At 51.4% G+C, this 22,302-nt stretch overlaps 1 protein-coding gene across 6 annotated transcripts in view; it reads left to right on the top strand.

Annotated features, from left to right (window-relative positions):
• TNS3 (tensin 3) overlaps positions 1-22,302 on the top strand; it is a 226,677-nt gene that overhangs the window by 26,556 nt on the left and 177,819 nt on the right. For 4 of the 6 annotated variants that reach the window (XM_033411317.2, XM_033411313.2, XM_033411316.2 and 1 more), the window contains one exon: positions 17,822-17,933. The gene's annotated coding sequence lies outside the window, so the exon portion shown is untranslated. Of the gene's footprint in view, positions 1-10,449; positions 10,475-17,821; positions 17,934-22,302 lie in introns of those variants that run through there. The other 2 variants (XM_049714877.1, XM_049714879.1) reach the window with 2 other exon arrangements.

Below are 22,302 nucleotides of genomic sequence, written 5' to 3'. Positions count from 1 at the left end.
GTGACCTTGGCTTGCGTCCCTGGCCTTGGCCTTCCCAAGCTCAGGCACAGTGGGTGCGCAGTGGACCTGGCCAGCCGATTGGACAGAAGGTGGGCCCTGAGACCCCATGCTCGTAATAGAGGAGATCGGAGAGCTAGCGAGCAGAGCCCTGCACCCGTGCTTACGGGGACCCATCCGCACCCATCCCCCCCGAGACTGCAGCAAAAGCATGCCAGACATCTAAGCTCTGAAGCTGCAGTCCCCCAGTGAGTGCTGATGACCTCTGAAGGTCCCGGCCCTACACAGACCCCTCATCGTCTCCACCAAACTGGATCTTTCCCCCTTAATTCCCAGCCCAGCTTCGGTGGTTGTGACCCCCTCGGAATCAGCCGCCATTTTTCCTGCTGCACCAGCAGGGTCCTGGTTGAAACACCTTTCCCCTCTCTGCTGGCCCGTTTCACGGGAGGTCTGCCCCCTCCCATCCCCACCCTCTGCCCCCTCCTACCCCTTTGCTTGTCAACTTCTGACTCCTCATTTTCTCCAGAGTCAAGTCTGACCTTGAGCCTGGCACCCAGTGCCCTGGCCCTTGCCTTCTCATCACTGGTACCATCTCCTTCTAGCGGGCTTTATCAACTCTCTGTCCCTCCCACGCAGTGAACTGTGGGCAATGAATGGAAGGGTGGGTGCGTGGGCGCTGTGAGTCATTGTCCGTCAGCTACTCAGAAATCAAAGGGCAGCAGATATGAGGCCACAGGTTCCAAGGCCCAGCCCAGCTGTGACCACAGGGTGTGGCCTCCAGTGACCGTTGCCTTAAAACCTGGCGTCTGTCTTTATTGATTTACAGTCATTCATTCCGCCGGGAATGTGTGTCCCGTACAGCCTGGCTCCCGGGAGGACATGTGTAGTTTACTGTGAGTGGGTGCAGGGCCTAGGGACGCCCAGAGAAAGCTGGCCATGGGACAGGGCCCAGGCAGTGTCCCTTGTCTGTCTGACCTCGACGGACAGGTGTCTGCTGCTAGTTTAGACACCAGATGAGAAGCCCCAGTGGTCAGGTGGGACTGGAACTGGAATAACTTTAAAGAAAAAAAAAAGGAGAATTAAGAGGATTGTCAGTACTGTGCTACGGATATATTTTTAAACTTATAAGCGTTAACTTTTTAAAATTATAAGTTATAAAAGTTGTATTAACCCTAAGTTTTAAAGATGATAAATGCAACCTGACTGACGTTTGAGAAAATTTGGGAACTGACATAGAAATCACCAGCTAACCCACCACCCGGCCCATCGTGGGCTGTTGGAGAGTGGCTGATACGGGGCTGTTGTTCTTGGGGCTGGGAGCCAGCAGGAGACCAAGGCGCTGGTCAGGCGAGCAGCTGAGGCTCTGCCCCTCGTGTGGGGTGGGTGCTTCCTGCTCTCTGGGCTTGGATGGAGGTTTTGCTGTTTCTTTTTTCTGAGTTGCAGCGAGCAGCGTTATTTACTGGAAACATGCTTTCCACATGCCGGAGCATCTTGGGGCATGATTTGGGTGAAGTAGAGATTACTTCAAGTCAAGAGCATCACACTAGGCTGGGGAACTTGCTTGGCCAGGATTCAAATCAGAGGATTTAGTTATTCGTTCTCTTTGAGAACACGTTGATTGGGCCAGGTGTGTTCCCAGCTTCGTCATGGCCTAACCGAGTTTGAGGGTGACCCAGCTACCGGGGAGTCACCCTAAAGTCCTGGCTTCCCCTGAGCAAGATGGGACCCAGCCCTGCCTGCCTCACCCCCGCCCGGGAATACAAACACCGGTTCACAGTGACAATAATAAACAGAAACAAGGTCTGCTTTTTTTCAACTTCAGGAATAGTCAAAACTTGTTCGTATGGATGGAAACAGCCCAACTGTCTCAGAAACTGTGATGTTATCTTCCCATTGTCTATTTGGGGCCCCCCAACATAGTCCCCCAAACCCTTCTGGCTGTGTAGGGACCCCTCTTAGCAGGGGAAGAAGGAATACTTAGTGGGCACCGTACCAAAGCCTCTCCGGGCGTCATCTGGAGGGAAACTCACAAGAACTGTTTGAGGTCAGTAGTGAGTTTATCATTCTCGTTAGCAGATGAAGAAATAGAGGCCCAGAGGGATGACTAATAGACTCGCAGACACACAGTAAGGAGTAGAACGGGTCCAGGGTGCCCCGAGGTGCTCTCTGCGGCCATTTCTCCAGCCCACCTCGGTCCAGCCCATCTCGGAGGAGGCAGCATAGCGCTCTTATGGGCAGAGTCCCTCCCCAGAGTTCCAGATGTGGTCTAGCCAGGTTTGGTCAAAGCCAGGGAATACTGGGGCATTTTTGGTCCACAGGAGAACTATGGAGGAAGGAAAAGGCTGGGGTTAATCCAGAGATGAGGCTTGGTGACTCAGAGGGCGCTCTGTCGGTGTCTCCTTTCCAACCATACCCTCCTCATAGGAGCCAGCTCCCTGGCACACCGGGGGAGGATGTGCTGGGGCCGAGTGGACAGGAGGGCTGCCCGGCTGCTGTGTTCTAGCAGAAGGACAGGCCAGGTGTGGCCCCTCCGTCCTCACACCCCGCCTGGGGAAATGGCTTGGGTTTGGGACCACCCATGGGAGGCTGGCTCTGCTCACCAGGCTAAACTTCCCAGAGCCTCTGCTGGTCGCCAACAGATGGGGATGACACCCCCGCAGAACCGGCGTTTCTGGAGGGGGTGGGAGGTGGAGATTGTCTGTTGCACTGCTGGCATTTTGCGGCCCATCACCAGACCTGACCATGATCTAGATGTTCCTCTGTTAGGGGAAACCCACTCTGAAGCATTTCAATTTGATTGTACCGGCACACCTCAGAGATATTGCGGGTTTGGTTCCAGACCATGGCCATAAAGTGACTATCACAATAAAGTGAGTCACGTGAAGTTTTTGGTTTCCCCGTGAGTAAAAACGTTACGTTTACGCTATACTCTTGTCTATTAAGTGTGCAGTAGCATTATGTCTAAAACACAATGTACATACCTTAATTAAAAATACTTGATTGCTAAAAAATGCTGACCATCACCTACGACGCAGGGTTGCCATGAACCTTCAATGTGTAAAAAAATGCAGTAGCTTCGAAGTACAATCAAAACAAGGTCTGTCTATACTGGGAGGAATTTAAAAGGCCAGGTGAGCCATGTCTATTCTCTTCGGACTTGCACGTTCTCTCTCCACTTTCGGTGTTCTGTGCTGAAAGCAGCAGAATGCGTCTTAAAATTGTGGGTCTCAAGGTCTTGCTTAGGAGCTTGTTCTGGGGGGTCTCTTTGCACTTGGGGTCAAGGGATGGTGCAGAGATGCTTAGTGGCGAGTGAGGAGGAAGCTCATCTCCCCTCAGTACTAAACGAAGGCCACCTACCAGTCTTCCACTGGCCCATTTCCTGAGGTTAGCTAGGCTAGGATGGGGCCCCCGCTAGGTCCGGGACACTGTCAGAAACCACAGAGGTCTGAGAATGGACGTGAGGATTGGGGGCTGGGGGCTCGGGGTCTTCAGCTCTGCGACCCTGGGCAGGTCTCTGCGTGTGAGATTCTGGTGTAAGAGACCAGAATTGCTCGCGGAGGGCAGAGGGCCCTCCAGGCTTAGAGTTCCCTCCCGGTGGGGTCCTCTCGGTGTGCAGAGAGAAAACTCGACTTAAGGCACTAGTCTGATATTTATTATTTCAATCCCCTGCCCCTTCCTGCAGATATTTTCCCCCAGAGCAGGGGGAGCCTGTCCGTGTTGAGGTGGGAGGATGGGAGGATGTCCTCCGTGCCTGTGAGGGCAGAGGCAGGAACATGGTGCGCGGGGTTCGCTTTCTTCTCTTAGGTTTGAGTATGAGGCCTTGGTGTCTGCTCCGGCAGGAGCGCACACAGCCAGGGCCCCCGTGGTTTGCTGGTGTCTCCACAGAGCCTGCCCTTATCCTCCCTGCCGCACCCTTGTCTCCCTCCACAGGGCAGGGGAGGCAGCTAGGATGCCTCTGCCGCCCCGCCAGGAAGCAGCCGTGTCTCCCTAGCCCCTTCCTTCTCTCTAGGGATGACAAGGAGACAGAGGAGGAATGGCCGGGACAGGGGGACATAACTGCCGGGGGTGGGGGGGAGGCACCAGCCTTTTCATCCATCCCTTTCTTTTGCTCTTCTCTGCCTGTTCTTTAATGAAACAGTTGTTGTTTTTGAGCAGGAAAGGGGGGAAAAGCACATACCGGAGGCTGATTTTTGTAGAGGAAGCACGTTTTCTGTGCTTTTTGAAGGCGAGGGAAGGAAACGCGTGAAAGGGGAGAGTGGAGGGGAAACGCGAACCAGTTCTCACTTTCTTAGCATCGGCCCAAAGCGGTTCGCCGAGGAGGTCCCCTTGTCCTGAAAGGGAGCCACGAGACGTGCCCGTGAAGAGCCGCACCTGACGCGCCCAGGGATCCGGGTCCCTGGGTGGTGCGTCCACCCCACGGGGCCGCAGTTGTCACCGCCGCAGGACTCCCCTTGAGGGGAGGGGCTTGTGAGCTCAGGCTGGGAGTCGCCTTGAATTCTGTAGCCAACTAAGACATTTTGGCTTAATTGGCTGGACTAGATGACCTCCCGTGAGGTCAGGGGACTCATGGTACAGGTTCACTGAGGTTGATTTACTATGACTTTGGTGAGACACAGAGGGGTGTGGGGGACAAAACCTGGAGTGGGAACACAGCCCTACAGTCCTGTGTCCTCTAGGAGGAGGTCATTCCTGCTGCTGGAATGTCCTCGCCGATCCAGCTCCCAACATGTGGCACCTTTAATCTGACTCTTGCCCCAAGGATGTCCCCGGGTTAGGCGATGTGCCTCTGCTCGCTGGCTCTGCAGTCTTCTGCCCCCTCACCCCACATCCCTGGATCCCCTGGGGACTTGGTTTCCCCTGTGTCCTGTGCCCCATCCTGCGCTCCCTCATCGTCTGAGGAGCAGGCCCTACTGCCATCAGTGAGATGGACTCATGGGGCTCCTGGGTGTCGTCAGGAAGTACTGAAATGCGACCAGTGCCCTTCGAGGCCCACTGTGTCCTGTTGCCCTCCCGGGTGTGGGATGGAGCAGGGGCCGGCTGAGCGGGGAGGGGTGGAGGCGGATGGTCTTGCGAGTTAGGATTTGCCCAAGGGCTGTGCTTGTGCGGGGCCCATGTGCGAGGCCGGCCTCTAGAGATGATCGCTGGGCCTCCAGTGCCAGCATGACTGGTGTCCCTGCCTTCCGACCAGGAGAGAGAGCGAAGTGTGGAGGTTTCTGCAGATGAGAGCTGGCGACAGCTTACTGGTATCAGAAGCTCCTTAAACTCAAGCAAGAGGGCTTCCCTGGCGGCGCAGGGGTTAAGAATCCGCCTGCCGATGCAGGGGACATGGGTCCCATCCCAGGTGTGGGAAGATCCCACATGCCGCGGAGCAACTAAGCCCGTGCGCCACAACTACTGAACCTGCGCTCTAGAACCCGTGAGCCACAACTACTGAGCCCGCACGTCACAACTACTGAAGCCTGTGTGCCTAGAGCCCGTGCTCCCCAACAAGAGAAGCCACGACAATTAGAAGCCTGCGCACTGCAACGAAGAGTAGCCCCCGCTCGCTGCAGCTAGAGAAAGCCCGCGCGCAGCAACGAAGACCCAACACAGCCAGAAATCAAAACAAATAAATAAATAAATTTATTTAAAAAAAAAAAGAATTGCATTAAAAAAAGCTCAAGCAAGAGTCTTTTTTGTTTCCAGAAGCAAAGTGCTTTAGGTGGTTCTTGGAAACACCTTGGCACTTGGAGTCACAGAGACATGGATGGGTGTGACCGGCCCGTGGCGGATCTTCTGTGTGATGGGGATGGAGGGGTGAAGACGGGAGTCATTTGCCCGGAGTGTTTGGTGACCCCCACTGCAGACTCTGGGGCTGGGAATGAGGGTGTATCTAGCCAGCAGATGGACCCTCCACGCTCAGCTCCCAGGGACCCCAGATTTTGGCCCCTGTGTCCCTCGCTCGGATCTGGTGATACCTGGTCAAGATCAGGGTCAGGCTGTGCCTCTGCAGGAGCACCGACGGTAGAGCCGTGCTCTCATGGTGGGTGTGTCCCATCGAAGGCCACGGTCGCTCAGGCTGGCATGGCCAGCCGGCTCTGTCGCAGACTTGCTGTTTTCCCTTTTATAACAAATAAGGGACAATTCTTTGAGGCTATGTGAATCTTCTCCAAAGAGTGACGGGGCAGAATGGTGGCTCATGGCTCTCCTCTGTGAGTTCCCATAATGAGTAGAGGCTAAAAACCTCCACGATCTCCATACCCCGCCCCCTCCACCTGTCTCCTGCCGCCCTCTCCTGCCCTCGTCCGTCCAGGTCAGGAGGTGCCTTGACACCATGCAGGCATCTATGTCTCATCAGACCCACAGTGTGTTCATTTAGCTATTTATTTCTATCAGTAGGACTCATGAATTCCTATTTAATTGAATGGGTTATAATCAATATTATTACTATTTATTTCGATGTTCAAGCTGTCCCAAGTTTGGCCAGGGGCAATTTCTGCAAGCCCACTCCAGTCCCCTGGTGATGCAGCCCCGTCATTCTGGGAGCATTCCTTTACCCTCTGGCAAAAACAAACAAAAAAAACATTGCAGGTTCATTTGTAGTATCCCTGGCTCAGATCTGAAACCAGCCATGTCTCCAAGGAGCCCTGATTTCTTTTACTGGGAAACAGTACTTTAAAACCGGGACGTGGGTGCTGGATGTAACCACTACTGTTGGGGGCCGCTTCGGGCCACCCACCACGGACAGAGCTGGGGAGTGTATATATGCGTGTGTGTATATGGGTGCATGCTTGTACATGGGTGTGTGTGCATGTGCGTGTGCACATTTGCATCAGTTTTGATTTCTGTCAGTATCTGTGTCTCTACATTGAAACCACGAGTTACACCAGCATCCGATTCCAGTCCCCCAACACAGCAATCACTGTCATTTTCTTGTTAGTAAACCCCTTCACCACCAGGTGGTCCCCAGGACACAGGGTGTTCATGTGGTTCCTTCCCGCTCACCGCTAGAGATTCCCGCTGCCCTCGGGGTCAGGCCCTGGCTTGCACTGAGGGTCCCCTTCCTCTCCACTCCTCCCGGGACCGAGCTCACCACCCCTACGCCCGCCCTTAGGATGCGGCCTCTGCCCGCCTGCCTGGGGTCCACGCCCCGAACGCACACTGTGCTTCAGTTCACGCAAACACCCTGCCTTATGCACAGCGCTTGGTCTCCCGGCTCTTTTCCTGTCCACTTCTCCTCCAGGTCTCAGCCCACCCGTCGCCTGTTTTCCCGAAAGTCCCCTGAGTGGCTCAGTGCCCCCTCATAACGCCGCATGCAGGTATTTCTGTAGTCGTTCGTCACCGGAGTCCTCGTGACGTCAGGCACACACAGGCTGCTCGTCAGCGTTCCGGGATGGCTGGGTGAGTGTGTGACGAGGGGCCATGTGGCAGCAGCCCTCCCTCCACTCAGTCGGACGAGAACCCCGGGGTCCTGGATGGGCCAGCCTCGCATCCCGTGTTAGGGTCGGTCTCACCGCAGGGCTTCTGTCCCCAGTCCAGTCTGGGTTCCCAGCCCGGGTTGGTGATGCAGCCCCGAGGCCTGGTGTTGGAGCTTTGCCCGCACAGTCTGGACCCGGGCCCCCTGAAGTCCGTCCTGTGCACAGAGAACCTCCTCTGTTGCTGGGGACCCGGTGCAGCCGCAAGTCAGAGGCAGGCGGTCCGGCCCGCGAGAATCAGGGAGGACCGCCGTCTTACCAGGGGCAGGCCAGGCTGGCAGCACAGTAGTGGGGGAGTCCGGAGAGGCTAGAGTAGCTGGCTCCGTACCTGCCCTGGTTCCTGGGGTCCCCTGGGGCCCCTAGGCTGAGCTGGCCTCAAACCCTCACACTTCAGCTTGCCTCTGAGGGACGCAGAGCAGGAGAAGCCTGGGGGTGGGTGGGGCCGGCTGGTGCAGGAGGGTGGAGGGTTAGGGGGCTAGAGAGGGGGCCGGCTGGCAAAGCGGGGCGTCCGACAGGGGTCCCAGTTTTGTATTTGGGGAAGTTCGCTTGGGCTGGGGTGGTCTGGGCTGTAGCCCGACGACTGTCCCTGGTCCCTGGTTCCCACTTTGTTGTCATTATCTGTGAGGTGTGGTCGCATGCATCTGACGGGTTATTAGTAATAAAGTGTGGGAATCTTCTGAACGATGTACCTTTTAATCAAGTGAGAGGAGATTCGGATGTCCCCTGTGGAAACACCTGTTTGTCTTCCAATCTGCCAGCCACGGGCCTAGGAGCTCTGGAGCTCAGGACCATCATTTCCAGGGGCCCCACAGAGTGTGGAGCCCGGTCCTCGAGTTCAAGGAGCTTTATCATTCTGGGAGTTACCCGTTCTTTGCTGGGATTCAGGTTCCTTCTGCTGGTTCCATGGGTGAGACTGGTGATCGATCCAGCTGACGTCTGGAAGAAGTGTTTGCATCGTGCACCCCCAGACAGCAGAATCATGTGCTTCTAGCTCAGCTTGCAGACATGGCTCTGGGCTCCATCTTGTGTTAGATGTTGGGGACTCAAATGAATCTGATACAGATGTGCGTTCTTAGGGATCCTGCAGTCACATGGGGGTGACGGATACCTATGAAGAAATAGCACTGAGAGATGTTTGCAAAAACTAAAGTTTAACTACTCTATAGAAAAAGTGAATAATAATGAATGAATCTAGAAAATGAATTAATGAACAAACGAACAAATGACTATAGAGACAGATGAATAATCATCTTATCTGAAGGATGGAGGGAAATGAGAATGAATGGGTGGCTGCCAGGCAAGGAATCAGAATGGTGTGTTCCTGTTTTGTGTGTGTGTGTGTGTGTGTGTGTGTGTGTGTGTGTGTGTGTGTGTATGTGTTTGAAAGTTGAAGAGCAGCTTCGCTATTCCACCCCAGAAATAGAAAGATGGGTATTCAGTGCCAGAACCTGAGAGGTTAATGCTGGCCTTTGAATTGATGGCTGGAATTCGCACATGTGTTAACCATAAAGGCCCAGGTCTAGCCCACCCAGACTGCTCTCCGAAGCTAAGACATTTGGAGTTGCAAGCGGAGTTGAAGATCTGAAGTGTTACACCAACACAGGTCATTAGGATCGCACCCTGGGCTGGGCGTGGAGGCCGGCCAAGCCACTAGGGCACACAGTTCCGCTATGGCTGAGGCCATACAGCTCCCGAGGCCATGTGCTACTGTGCATGGACCTCCTCTACAGGACCCCACGGAAGGGAGGACGTGTCCCCAGCCGAACATGTCCACGATCAAGGGAGCATTTCCCAGGAGTGGGTTGCCAGAGCTTTCCATGGTGGAAAGCTTAGATCCACTGCTCCACGACCCCAGCCCAAGACAAGTCAGTCCTGTGGGGTCTGACAGGCATCGAAACAGGGCCATTCTGTCTGTGGATCATGCCCACCCACCCCTCTGGGCTGTCCTTCAGGCGAAGTGACCCTTCCACTTTCCAGGTGTCTGACTACCTCTTCGTGTGACACCTGGACCCCACCATCCCAGTCACCTCCATCTCCTTAAAAAAACATTAAGAACAGGCTTTTCATTTCCTTCTAAAATCACAGACCCAGAGAGGAAAACGGGTTGTGCTTTGCTGGGAGCTGGATGGCACTCTGGATGGGAAGGGGACGGAGGGGTGCGGTGGATCCCAGACCCCAGGTGTGCAAGGCGCCATAACCGTTCACTTTGAGCTTGCTGGGACCTCTACCTGGTTCTCAACCCTCTTTGGCAAGGCTGCTAATGCTTGCTTTCCTTAGTTGAAGAAGCAAATTGGAAAGAGGCCTTTCTGCATGAGAGTTTTCCTTCTTTGCACTCCAAAGCCACTGTTTGCTAGCAGTGTAGACTACCAGTGATACTGACCATTACAGATGCAGGTTTACTGGACAGTATACAAGATTTTAAAATCCCCGAAGGCAAAGAGCCTGCGGGTTTTGATTTTAAGCCCCAGGGCCTGCATTCTTGGAGAGGTCTGAAATCCTAGTCAAGCTGTACTCCAGCCAGAGGCGGGGGTAAATCCAGTGGGAGGGCGGAGGGCGACGGAGGGCAATGGAAGGTTTGCCCCCCAGCCCTGCCCTAGGAGGCGTTTCTTCTCCACTTTTCCTGGGTTTGGCTGAGAAGCCTTTTGCCTCCTCTCTGGAGCTGCGTCTGGGGTGGGGGAGGGAGGGCTAATTCGTGTCAGATGGAGGGGCGCCGGGGGACCGTGCGCTCACTCTTCTGGCTTTTGTTCCCGGCATCTGACTTCTGACGGCAGAGTGGACTTGGAGTTGGCGGCCGCTTCTTTCCGGGGCTCACGGGGTCGAACTTTTCCTGACGCCGAGGCGCAGGGGCTCAGGAGGCATACCTGCCTGGCACCGCCGCCGGAGAGGTGTCCGCGCCTGCCTCTGCCTTCCTCGCCCGGCCCGGCTCTCCGCGGGCCAGGGCGGCCATGCGGCTGCGCGCCCTGACACCCGGGCCGCCTGGAGGGTGCGCGCGCGGGGCGCGGGTGCGCCGGCACCGGCGCCAGGTGAGTGGGAGCCCCGAGACGGGGGAGGGGCGCTGGAGCAAGGGTCAGGGTGCTGGGAGCGGCGACGCGGGCGCGCCGGGCGCTGGGACGGGGTGGGGGCACTTTTGGGTTGGTGTGCGCGTGTGCTTGTGTATGCCCGCGTACCCCAGTCTGAGTGCCGACGTGCAAGTGTGTACGGGTGCCCGTGCACTCTTGTTTGCGCGTGCACGTTCGTTCACTCCTGTGCCCTTGTCTCTGCGCGTGCTCATGTGTCCGCGAGTGCGCGTGTGTCCTTGTTTGTGCGCGCGTGTGCACTTCCGCGCGCGTGTCCCCCCGCGTGTGCCCTTGTATGCGCGTGTTACTTGCGCAGGAAAGGAAGAGAGAGGGAGAGCAGGGCTTTGCCTGGTGGGAGGCCGGCGGCGCCCTGGTGAGCCCACATGGGGTGGGGGACAGTTCTGGCTTAATTTTCTAATCCAACTCCCTCTTGAACACACTTCCTTGGACTCCTTTCCTGGACTGGAAGTAGGACATTGACAATTTCGCGGACTCGCTTCGTAGCCTGTGTTTCTTGCAAAGGAAGAGGGTGCTTAGCTCTATGGGTATGTGAGGGTGCACTAGCATTGTTGCAGAAATGTAAGTTAACCAGAGCCATGTAACGATACCTGGTCCTGGGACGGTCCTCCATGGCGTTTGAATTAAACAGAGCAGATGCCGGGAGGCGGCTCCTTACTAGGTTCAGCAGTCCTTTCTCTGAGTCTAATAATTAGGCATTTATTGCATTCGTCTTCCCGGAAATTTATGTAAGGTTCTGAGGAGTGAGAGTTTGTCAAAATGTCAGCTACTTCACATCACTTTGAGTTGTGCTGCATTCTATTTTAGTTTAACAAACACTATTGCTGGGAAGCTTAGGGACAGTGTGTGGTATGCAGAGGGTGTCCCTGTACCCTGGGTCCTGTGGCTGCTGGTGGGTGGAAACATCTCTGGGCAGGAACACCCCAGAGGTTTGGGGTCCACTCTGCCTATGCGGGAAGTTTTTTTCGCGTTTAACTTCAGAGTCAAGTTGCTTGGTGTTTTTGCTCAGTATCTGCCCCCCCTAGAATGCTACTGAAAGCTTCCAGGTATGAAAACCCACACCTAAATCCTCTTTCCTGGAAGGAAAATATAGCTGGATTGTGCTAATTTAGCCTTTGTGTGGGTAACTGTTGCTTCCGGAACATTAGCCCAGAGAACCTAGCAGAGAGGTCTGTGAGGTTTTGCATTTTCGCAGAGCCGAAGGTTACCCTTCTGCGCTGCTGTGGAGCACTTAAACTCGCTCAATTCTGCAGAGATTTTTCTTTCTAAAAAGAGACCTCACAATCAAGACCGGCACTAATTACCCTGAACCCCTCAGGGAGTCCTTGTGGAACCCGCAGCCTTGCTCTCTACCCTTCCAACTGCCTGCTCCTAACAATTAAATGCAATTTAGATTCCTGAACTGAGCCTGCTAAATGCTGCAGTATTTTGGCCTCCCCCTCCCCCCCGTCTCCCCCCTCCCCCCTCCCCGTCTCCCCCCCTCCCCCCTGCACTCACTGGCCCCGCCTCTTTGGGAGAAATGAAAGCACAGTATCAGGTGAAAACAAAGGCAGTCTAATCCTGTCTAGGCTCACTTCACAATGGAGATGTTATGTACAGATGAAGCGTGAGCAGATGTTATTACACTATCTGAAATGAATTCCTCCGCCATCCAGCCATTGAAATGGCTTCGGCCTCCCTACAGCACCTCTGCTGTTTCCCTCCTCCAGGCTTCTAGCTGTTGCCCGGCCCGCAAGAATATCACAGGAACACAGTGCCTCTTTCTCCCTCGTTATAATAAAGGTATTTGCAAGGAATAAAAGGTCACAGTCTACCCCGCTGGCCCACAGAATACGGCCAGTTCATTCAGCCAACAAATATTAATTGAGGGTCCGTGGTTCACTGTCTGCCAGGCACTGTGCGGGGGCCTCGTAAGACACATGGATAAGCGCGTGGTGTCCTGCCTCTAGGAAATTACACGGGAGAGAAGGCGTGTAAACAAGTAACTGAAATATGAGGGAGGGGGCGAGTATGTACCAGCTGGCGGGATTACGATGGAGGGCTGTGTTTGTCAGCTACCTGAATGCCGACTCCTGTCTGAGCTTGAGACCTGGGTGGAGACTGGGTCTGAGCCCATATCCCTTATCTGTTGGCTGTGTGGTCTTGATCTTGCATGCTGGTGCCCCGTTTGTTGAGCAGTGGTTACAGCACAGAAGGGCCCTGCCAATGTCATGAACTTCATGATAGCGGTACCTTCGTCCCTCTTTTATAGGCATGGAGTACAAGAGTCCTGCTATCAAAAAGTATACAGTCTCTTGAGAAAACCAGAAACAGACACGTGAACAAGCACGTAATAACAGTGCCTTACCACGTAGGAGGAATAGCTTCCTATAGTGTGGTCCATTATCTAGTGGAGGCTCTCAGTCCCAGCTGCAGCTCAGAATCCCTGGAGGAGATTTGAAAAAATTTGTCGTCTGGTCCCACCTCCAGATAATCTGTTTTAATTGGTCTGGGGTGGAGCTTAGGCACCGCTGTTTTAAAAACTCTGCCCAAGTGATTCCCATAGACGGCCAGTGTTCATAACTGGTACCTGCCGTAGCATTTGACTATTTACAGTAGCTTGGTTAATAGGTAGGAGGGGGCGGTATCCTTTCCCTCGAAGAGAGGTATGACTTGCCCTGGGTCATAGAGCTCGTACTGCAGGTGGCAGAACCGTGGTGCAGGACACTTTGCCTCATTTGACAGGCTTGACAGGATCAACACCAGGGGATATGTGATTGAGTGATGAGACTGCTGTAGGATTCCTGAGGAACTTGAAGTGGTCAGGAAGGACTTGGGGGAGGGTGGGACTAGAAATGGTCACAATAGAAAACTAGAAGTTACCAGCATTCTAGACCATTTGAATAGCAGGGGAAAGTTTGGGGATGGGCAAAGCACGCTTTAAAGTTGGAATGGCATGTCGGAAAGGGTTCTCTGCCAATTCCAGTCCATTAGTAGTTGCACATGGGGTTCTCCTTGTCAGCCGTTGGTCAAGGAATACGGGGTTGTGGTCTGTGTGCTGCGTATTTGCTTTTCCTTTTATCAGTATCAGAGGAGCGTTTGCTTTGTTGAAAATTAGGATTCAAGGTGTTCATTCAGTACCTCATATTTATTAGTTATGTAGAATCCCAAGAACATACTTTCTTTGAAACTCTTGTTTAATGTTTTTATACTAAAGACACATTTTCAAAATATAATAGAAAACATCACATTGTACACTTAAATAAGTGCAGTCTTCAAAGTTGTTTTGGGAGTTTTAAGTGCTTTGCATTTAAATATGAATTTTAGAATCAGTTTGCCAATTATAAAAAAAGAACCTTCTGGGATTTTGATTGAGATTTTGTTGAATCTATAGATTCTATGGGAAGAATTGTGTCTTAATTACATTGAGTCTTCTGACCCATGAACATGGTATATCTCTCCATGTATTTATATCTTCTTTCTTTCCACAGTGTTTTGTAGTTTTTAGTTTAGAGGTCTTTTGCAGTCTTGTTAGATTTATCCCTAAGTATTTCATATTTTTCATACTAATATAAATGGTAATATTTTTCGAATTTCAATTTCTGGATGTTTATTGCTGGTATGTAGAAATACAATCAGCTTGTACATTCATTGATCTTGTATCCTTCATCTTTGCTAAACTCACTTGTTAGTTCTGGAGCTTTTTCATAGATTTCATCAGCGTTTTCTCCATAAACAGTGATGTCATCAGTGATTAAAGACAGTTTTTACTTTCTCCTTCCCAAACTGGATACCTCTTATTTACTTTTCTTGCCTGATTGCACTGATTAGAACTTCTGGGACAAGGTTAAATAGAAATATTGATTGCAGAAAACCTTGCCTTGTTTCAGATCTTAAAGGGAATGCATTTAGTCTTTCATCGTTAAGTATGATGTTTGCTGTAGGTTTCACATAGACAATTTTATGAAGTTGAGGAAGTCCCTTGTTATTCCTATTTGGCTTTTTTACCAGGAAATGGAAGTTAGATTTTATAAGAGGTTTTTTGTTGTTGTTGTTGTGTTTTGTTTTGTTTTAGTTAATTGATTGACATTTGAATGTAAAACCAACCAAACTTGCATTCTTGGGAGAAACCCAGTTAGCTGTGATGTATCAACTTATGCACTACTTAGAAGTGTGTTATTTAGTTTCCAAATACTTGGGGAATTTTACTGAGATCTTTCTGTTTCTGATTCCTCATTTAATCCCATTGTGGTCAGAGAACATATTTAGTATGACTTGAATACTTTTAAATTTATTTAGACTTGTTTTATGTCCCAGAATATGGTCTACCTTGCTAAATATTCCATATGCATCTGAAAACAATGTGTATTCTGCTGCTATTAGGTCAAATGTTCTATAAATGTCAATTAGGTCAAGTTTTTGATAATATTGTTCAAAGCTTATGTATCCTTGCTTATTTTCTGCAATAATTATCAATTATTATTATTGATAAAAATAATTATTAATTATTGAGAAAGGGTATGTTAGTTTGCTAGGGCTGCCATAATAAAATAACACAGGTTGGGTGGCTTTAACAACAGAAATTTATTTTCTTACCGTTCAGGAGGCTGGAAGTCCCAGATCAAGGTATTGACAGGTTTGGTTTTTCCCAAGGCCTCACATGAACTTTCCTCTGTGTGCAAAGCTTCCCTAGTGTCTCTTCTTCGTATAAGGACACCAGCCCTCTTGGGTTAGTTTCCTACCCTTATGGCCTCATTTAATGTTGATTACCTCTTTAAAAGCCCCATCTTCAAATATGGTCACATTGGAGGTTAGGGCTTCAATATATGAAATTTTGGGGGGACACAGTTCAGTCTATAACAAGGGGTAATGAAATTTCAGACTGTGTATGTTTGCCTATCTCTGTTTGCAATTCTGTCAGTTCTTGTTTCATATGTTTTGCAAGTTTTGTTATTAGATACATAACTGTTCAGGTTTTATTCTCTTGTTGCTTTTACCCTTTCATCATTATGCAGTGCCTTTCTGTATCACTGGGAATGTTCTTTAATCTAGAATCGACTTTGTTATTAATATAGTCATTTCAGCTTTCCTTTGATTAACATTAGCATTGTATATTTTTTCTATCCTTTGTCTTTTTTGAAAAAAAAATAATCTGACAAGCCCTGCCTTTTAATTAAGAGATTTAAACTATTTACATTAACGTGATTACTAATATGGTGAGGTTTAAATCTATCATCTTGCTACTTGTTTTCCATTCCTCTCACTTGTTGTTTATTACAGCTTTTTCTCTTTTTTTTATCATTTTAAGTTAATTGAACTTTTAAAATAACTTTGTTTTATCTTCTTTGTTGTATTATTACCTATAACTCATTATTTTAGTAGTTGCTTTAAGGTTTATATTATACTTTTTTAGCTTGTCACAGTCTACCTTCAAGTGATAGTGTTATTACTTCACGTATATTATGAGAGCCTTACAGTAGAATACTACCATTTCTCCTTTCCTGAGTTTTGTGCTATTTTATCATAAATTTTACTTCTACTTATGTTAAACCTCACATCACATCATTATTAGTTTTTGTTTAAACAGTTAATTTTCTTTTAGTGAGTTTTAAGTAATAAGTGAAAAATCTTACATATTTGTCCATGTAATTACCGTTTCTAGTGGTCTTCGTTCTTTTGTGTAAAGCTGTATTTCCATCTGATATCATTTTCCTTTCGCCCAGTCTGTCTTTAACATGTCTTGTGTACGTGTCAGCTGGTGATTAATTATTTCAGCTTTTGTATATCCTAGGAAGTTTGTTTTTTGGCAGTAGGCCTCTCACTGCTGCGGCCTCTCCCGTTGTGGAGCACAGGCTCCGGACGCGCAGGCTCAGCGGCCATGGCTCATGGGCCCAGTGGCTCCGCGGCACGTGGGATCCTCCCAGACCGGGGCACGAACCCGTGTCCCCTGCATCGGCAGGAGGACTCTCAACCACTGCGCCACCGGAAGCCCCAGCCTGAATTCTTAACTCCTTTCCTTCAATCCATGTAGTACACTGGTTCCCCCTTCCCTCTCTGCATCCTGGAAGCTTTCTCCATGTAGGAGTTTGGGGCATTCGTAGAGCTCACCTAATTTTTTTCCTGCCTCTGAGGCACTAGATAGGTTAATTTACCTGTTCATGAACACCCTATAAAGAGAATCTTTCACTGTGTGCTCGTGTCTGACTTCTTTCATTTAGCGTAATAATGCCTTTGATGTTCATCCGTGATGTTACACGTATTAGTAGCTTGCTCTTGTGTATACCCAAATGATATTCCATTTTATGAATATACCATGGTTTGTTTATCCAGGCTCCTTGTGATGGGCATTTGGGTTACTTCCTGTTTGGGGCAGTTTTAAATAAGGTGGCTCTGATCGTTATTGCACGTGTCTTTGTGGACATATGTATTTTGGTATCTGTAAGAGTGGAATTGCTGAGTCATAAGATTGGTGTAGGTTTAAAAATATGTATGAGAAATTGTCAAGCCGTTTTCCAAAGTAGTTGTACCATTTGTCTCCCATTCTCGGTAACATGTCATCTTAATGAATTTTAGCTATTCTGGTGTGAGTCATGGCCTCTGTGAGTCCATGTGGATACAGGTTACGTTAGAATACACTGTCACATATCAGCAGATGGGAATATGATTGGTGTTTGGTTTCGAAGGCAAATTGAATTTTTATAAGATCCTCAGCACAGCTGTGAGCCTTGACGCTACAGACACGGATTTGGTGCGTGTGTGTTTCCCCTCGTCCCAGTGCCGGTGTGTGTAATGGGTTCAGTTCTGTACCAGGTTTAAGGAGGAACTGCTATCTTGTCACCCTGGTCTGGTGACAGCTTCTCCTCGGTACAGCAGTTCAGAGAGGCTAAGTGGCCAGGAAGGCCAGTTGGTTAGTGACCTCTGCTATAATTGTGCTGTTTGCTGATCGCTTCTTCCAGAGGAAGAAGCGTTAAGATTCTGGGAATGCATGTGGATTCCTTTGTCACAGAAGCAGTGGCTGTAAGCCTGCAGTTTGTAAGCTAATACGCAATCACATAAGCCCTTCACCCAGGCGATTATGAACTGGTAGCGTGTGGGCCGCCACCAGGGCCCTGGCACCGGGCGTGCTGACGGGGCATCCCAGGCCCCTGGGATCCCAGCCTTCGCAGGGTGCTGTCTTGTTCTTTTCTGTTTGCCTGGTCAAGTTCCTGTTTCAACCCTTCACCAACTCGGCTGGATTTATTATCTCCTGAAAGGGAAAAGAAAGAGCAAACGGACTACGAATGGAAGAGCTGACACTTTCTCTCTCTACTTTTTCAGCCAGAAGAATTAACTTCGAGTCTGCACAGTTTTAAGAACAAGGCCTTTAAAAAAGCCAGAGTCTGTGGGGTTTGCAAACAGATTATCGAAGGTCAAGGGATTTCATGCCGAGGTGAGTCCGCGTTTATCGTTCCCATGTTGATTAAACCGAAGCAAGTAAACAAACAAAAAACCAAAATGAAACCTTCTTTCAGGAGTTTCCAAAAGTTAAATCACGGAATTCCCCATCTCAGCCTGAGTTTCCCCCTACCCTCACTGGACCGGGACTGACCATATTTACACAGATATGTACTCATGAGAAATGTTTCCAGCAAGAGCAAAGCTAGTCCTGTGGGAGAGGCCGCAGCAATGAGTGGCTCATGACGTACCTTCCGTCTGCCCTGTAGTGTCGGGAGCTCGGGTTTTTCTACTTTCTGATCTCTTACCAGAGTTTACAGATGAAAACTTTCGGCTCTTTTGAGTGAGGGTCATCGCGTTACTGCCCTTTCAGCGTGTTGTCAGGCATTGCTCCTGACGGTAAACAGCCACCAGCTTCACTCTGTGGTGCTTAAACCCCAGGTAATCAAGGCAAGTTGCTATTTTTTGTGCTTTCACGTTAGTAAATCTGTCTAAGGGACGTGTGAGCAGGACGTCTCTTGTTTCCCTTGAACCCTAGAACCGTGGTTCTGTGTCACAGAGTGGAGGCAGGTTGGGGGACCTGGCAGAAGGCTTTGGGCTGTTGCGGGGCTTCTCATCACCGGTGGGTTTAGGATTTCCTCTGTAGAACGTTTTCAGGGCTGCCTCCAGGCTCCCTTTCCCTCCTGTGGACACCCTGGCACACGGTCCCTGATGGCTGCTTTGGGGTTGGGCAGCCTCGAGGAAGGATGCACGATGGTCACACTTCGTTGAGACCCAAGAGCGGGCAGGAGGCAGCTGTGGCCCCTCCTCTGAAGGGCCCCTCCACGGTCAGTGATGATGGTGCCCTGGTGCCGTCAGCACGTCACCAGCTCCCACCTGTCCTTCCCCCGCTGCGGCCTTGTGGGGATGCCAGAAGCCCCCTCCCTCCCCGGCCCCCCAGGGGTCTCTCTTTCAAAGTTGACACACCTGCTTCTCAGAGTGCATGGCCCTCTCACCTTGTCCCTGGATGCAGCCTGTCTCACGGGGCCTGGTGTCTCCTCTCCATGTAGAAAGGGTGAGCCGGGCTCCGGGGGCTGAGGGGTCACCTGTGGAGGTGCACATGGGACACGGATCCAGCGCCAGGCCTCCTCAGCACGGACCCTCTCCCCACATCAGCAGGCATGCATGGGTGTGTACGTACACGAACACACACGGACACGTGCTCACAGGTGCATATGCACACACACGGAAACGTAGAGGAGGGTGTGACAGAGACATGGCTGGGCTAGGAGCACAAGCTGGTGCTCTGAGTCTGTCAGGGGCAAAGTCTCCTGCTGTGAGTCCATGACGTGGGTTGTAACCATTCCTCCTCGGGACGGCTGGTGCGAGGTCCGAATGAGACAGGTGTGAGGTGCTTAGCCCACGTTCTGGTACTTAGCTTTGCAGTTGCTGTGAGGATTCTTTTTCCTCAATGCCCCCAACTGAATGTGCCATGGGCGATTCCCACGTGGGTGACACCCGGGGTCCTTGGCTGGCCGCCGTCCACACGTGCAGGTCATGAGCACAAGTGACGGTGGTTTAGCTCCATAGGCGCAAGGGCTCTGTTCCCCACATACGTTTAACACGTCCTGGTTGTGACAGATTGTCTCTGTGGAGAGCCAGTTTCTTCTCGTCTCTGCACAGCTGAGGCCCGAGCTGACTAAGGAGCTATCCCAAATGTCCTTTTTAAAATCTCAGTGCCTCTGCTCTAACCACCTACAAGAAACAGTTATTCTTTTCAAAGCAAATAGAAGCAGTGAGATCTGACCAGCTTGGAGACGGCGGTGCCCAGCAGCCAGGCTCTCCTCTCAGGCCAGGGCCTGGCTCCCTGCTTGGTCCTGAGGATGCTCACGGCCCCCAGCACCGTCCAGGACTTGGCGTGAGAGTGCACGTCCGGGCTTGTGCCTCCCTCCCTGTCCTGCAGCTTCCCAGGCCTATAGGGGCCAGCAGGGGTCCCAGATTATCCTTTGGTTCTTAACGGTCTGTTTTATGGCATTTTTAGTGTGTAGTGTGTGAGATGTCAGGGAGGACCGAGGGGCCTGTCGGAATGGTGTGGATGGCACGTGGTTGTGCGTGCACCTGCTTCTGCACCCTCTGGAATTCTGTTGGGGGAGGGCAGCCAGATCTCAGGATCCCACTGGGTGCTGCGCTGCCTGGGGCCGTCTTGGCCCCGAGGATCCTGTGCGTGCCCAACACGGAAGGGCGGGAGGGCGGCAGGGCGGTGACGGTCCGGCCTTGTGCAGTGCCGTCTCGTGACCTGTGTGGCCCACGCTCTCTGCTCCAAGAATCGCTGTGTGGTTACGTTTTATCTCACAATCTAGCCCCATGGAGATCACTTTTTTGACCCACCTAGTTTTCTTTTCCTTGAAGAAAATCATTCACTGACAACAGTCCCGCAGGTGCCCTCTCCGTCAGGGGGGTTCATCTCCACGTCTCATTTCCCCTCAGGGACACTCTGCCACGGTCTCCTGTGCAGGGAAGCCAGGGCAAACACAACGTGACCCCAAGGCGCCCGCGCCCGTGTGTCGCCTCAGTGCTTGGCTGGGACGGTTTGCATAGTTTGGAGGCAGTGGAAACAGATCAGGGGTTGGGCGCGGGTCCCGGGGCAGCTCCTCTCTCACGCTTCCCTACCCGGTGCGTATGCCCCAGCAGATGTGCCACGCTCCCTGTGTGCACACCTGGCCTCTCCTTGTGTTATCTCAAGGCCACGTTCCTCTGTTCCGAGCCCTCCAGCCGAGGGCATGTGTACGGACTCTCCCTGAGGGGCCCTGGGTCCATCCCTCGTGGCCGGGTGGTGGCATTTGCTGCCCTGAAGCACGTGGCCGGGACCGCTGGCTCGCAGAGGCCACCTCTGGGGCCTGTGTGGCTTGGGGAAGCCGCGTCCTTGGCCCAAGGACTCAGCCACCTGGATGTGGGCCCCGGAGAGCTGCGCTACTTGGAGAAGTAACCGGGAGCAGGTCTGCGTGAGGGCCAAGGCCCAGGACTTGGTGGGGAGGCCCACTGACATCAGGGATGCCTGTGTGCCCGGGGCCCCACGTGCGTTCCAGGGCAGGCAGTGGGCGGTGTGGAAGGAAGCCCAGTGGCGGGTGCCCGTGCAGGCATCGAGTCCTGATTTCTGGGTCCTGCATGGAGGCCGTTCCTAATGTGCTGAGTGTCAACCCTTGGGCCCATGCACATTGAGGGGCTGGGGACTCACCTGTATCACTGTTAGTGAGATGTCTGCCGATTTCTCTTCAGAAAAAGGTTTTCTAGAACTTCACGCGGTGGAATTTAAACACCTATGAGAATACTCAATGGAATATCGTATTTATGTACCTAACTGTAATAATTGTGTGAATAAACAGTAGCTACTCTTTTCTGAGAAGGAAAGAACTCTATGTGCCAGGAGTCCTTTAGACGTTACCTTCTTAAATTAAACTGCTGTGTGCGGGAGATGCAAGACTCCATCCCAGGGTGGTTGTGACAGTCTGCCTCTCACGGATGCCACCGTGTGTGAAGTGGGGCTGCTGCTGGACTGGGAGCCCGGCAGAGTCTCTGCGGGTGTAGACGGGGCCTGGCAGGGTCAGTGGTTGGCTCCTGCAGAAGTCGCTGTGGCCCTGGACAGGCCCCTTTCCCGGCCCTGAATTTGGTGACCTTTACAATTTGCATGTCGAGTAGTTAATGTCTAGGATTTCTTCCTTTTGTCAGTAAGCTATACAGGTACCGTGAAACACTCGGACAGTATAGTCGTTTCCTCTCCCTGTAGTTTAGATGTATGTCATATACATGTGCACGTCGAGGCCGTGTGTGTGTGCTGCCTGTAGACATCCTGTGTCTTCTCTCAGTAACCACGCACAAGCTGTGTGGGGTCTCGGCGAAGAGACCCTTCCTTTGGTTCATTTCTGGAGAAGCAGCAGGGCATGGTGGAGGGGAGCATGGACCCTGGAGACAGGCTGCCAGGGTTCCTGCCCTGCCACCCTGTGCTTGAATTCTCTTTTAGAGTCATTGTGAGTAACAGATGAAATGCACGAGGAACACAAAGAACATTGATTGGCTCAAGGAAGTGTCCAGTAGTGTTAGTGATGACGACCGTGTCGGCATTGTTATTCCTGTTGGTCATGGTGACATTGGTGATGGTGGAGAAGAGTTAGGTGTGTCTTCTGTGACTCGGGCTTAATATTTTTACTGTTTTTTTCTAGTTCCTTCCTGACCCTCAAGTCCCTTATTTTTACCTATTAACCTATTTTGCCACAAGTTTTTTATGTGGTTAACTTAGAAGAAAAAGTTTAATTTTTTTTTTTTTTTTTTTTTTTTTGCGGTACACGGGCCTCTCACTGTTGTGGCCTCTCCCGTTGTGGAGCACAGGC

The sequence above is a fragment of the Orcinus orca genome, chromosome 9, assembly GCF_937001465.1.
Source record: "Orcinus orca chromosome 9, mOrcOrc1.1, whole genome shotgun sequence".
Classification (NCBI taxonomy): Eukaryota; Metazoa; Chordata; class Mammalia; order Artiodactyla; family Delphinidae; genus Orcinus; species Orcinus orca.
Note: the sequence above shows the minus strand (reverse complement) of the source record. Positions and strands in the feature narration are given on the sequence as shown.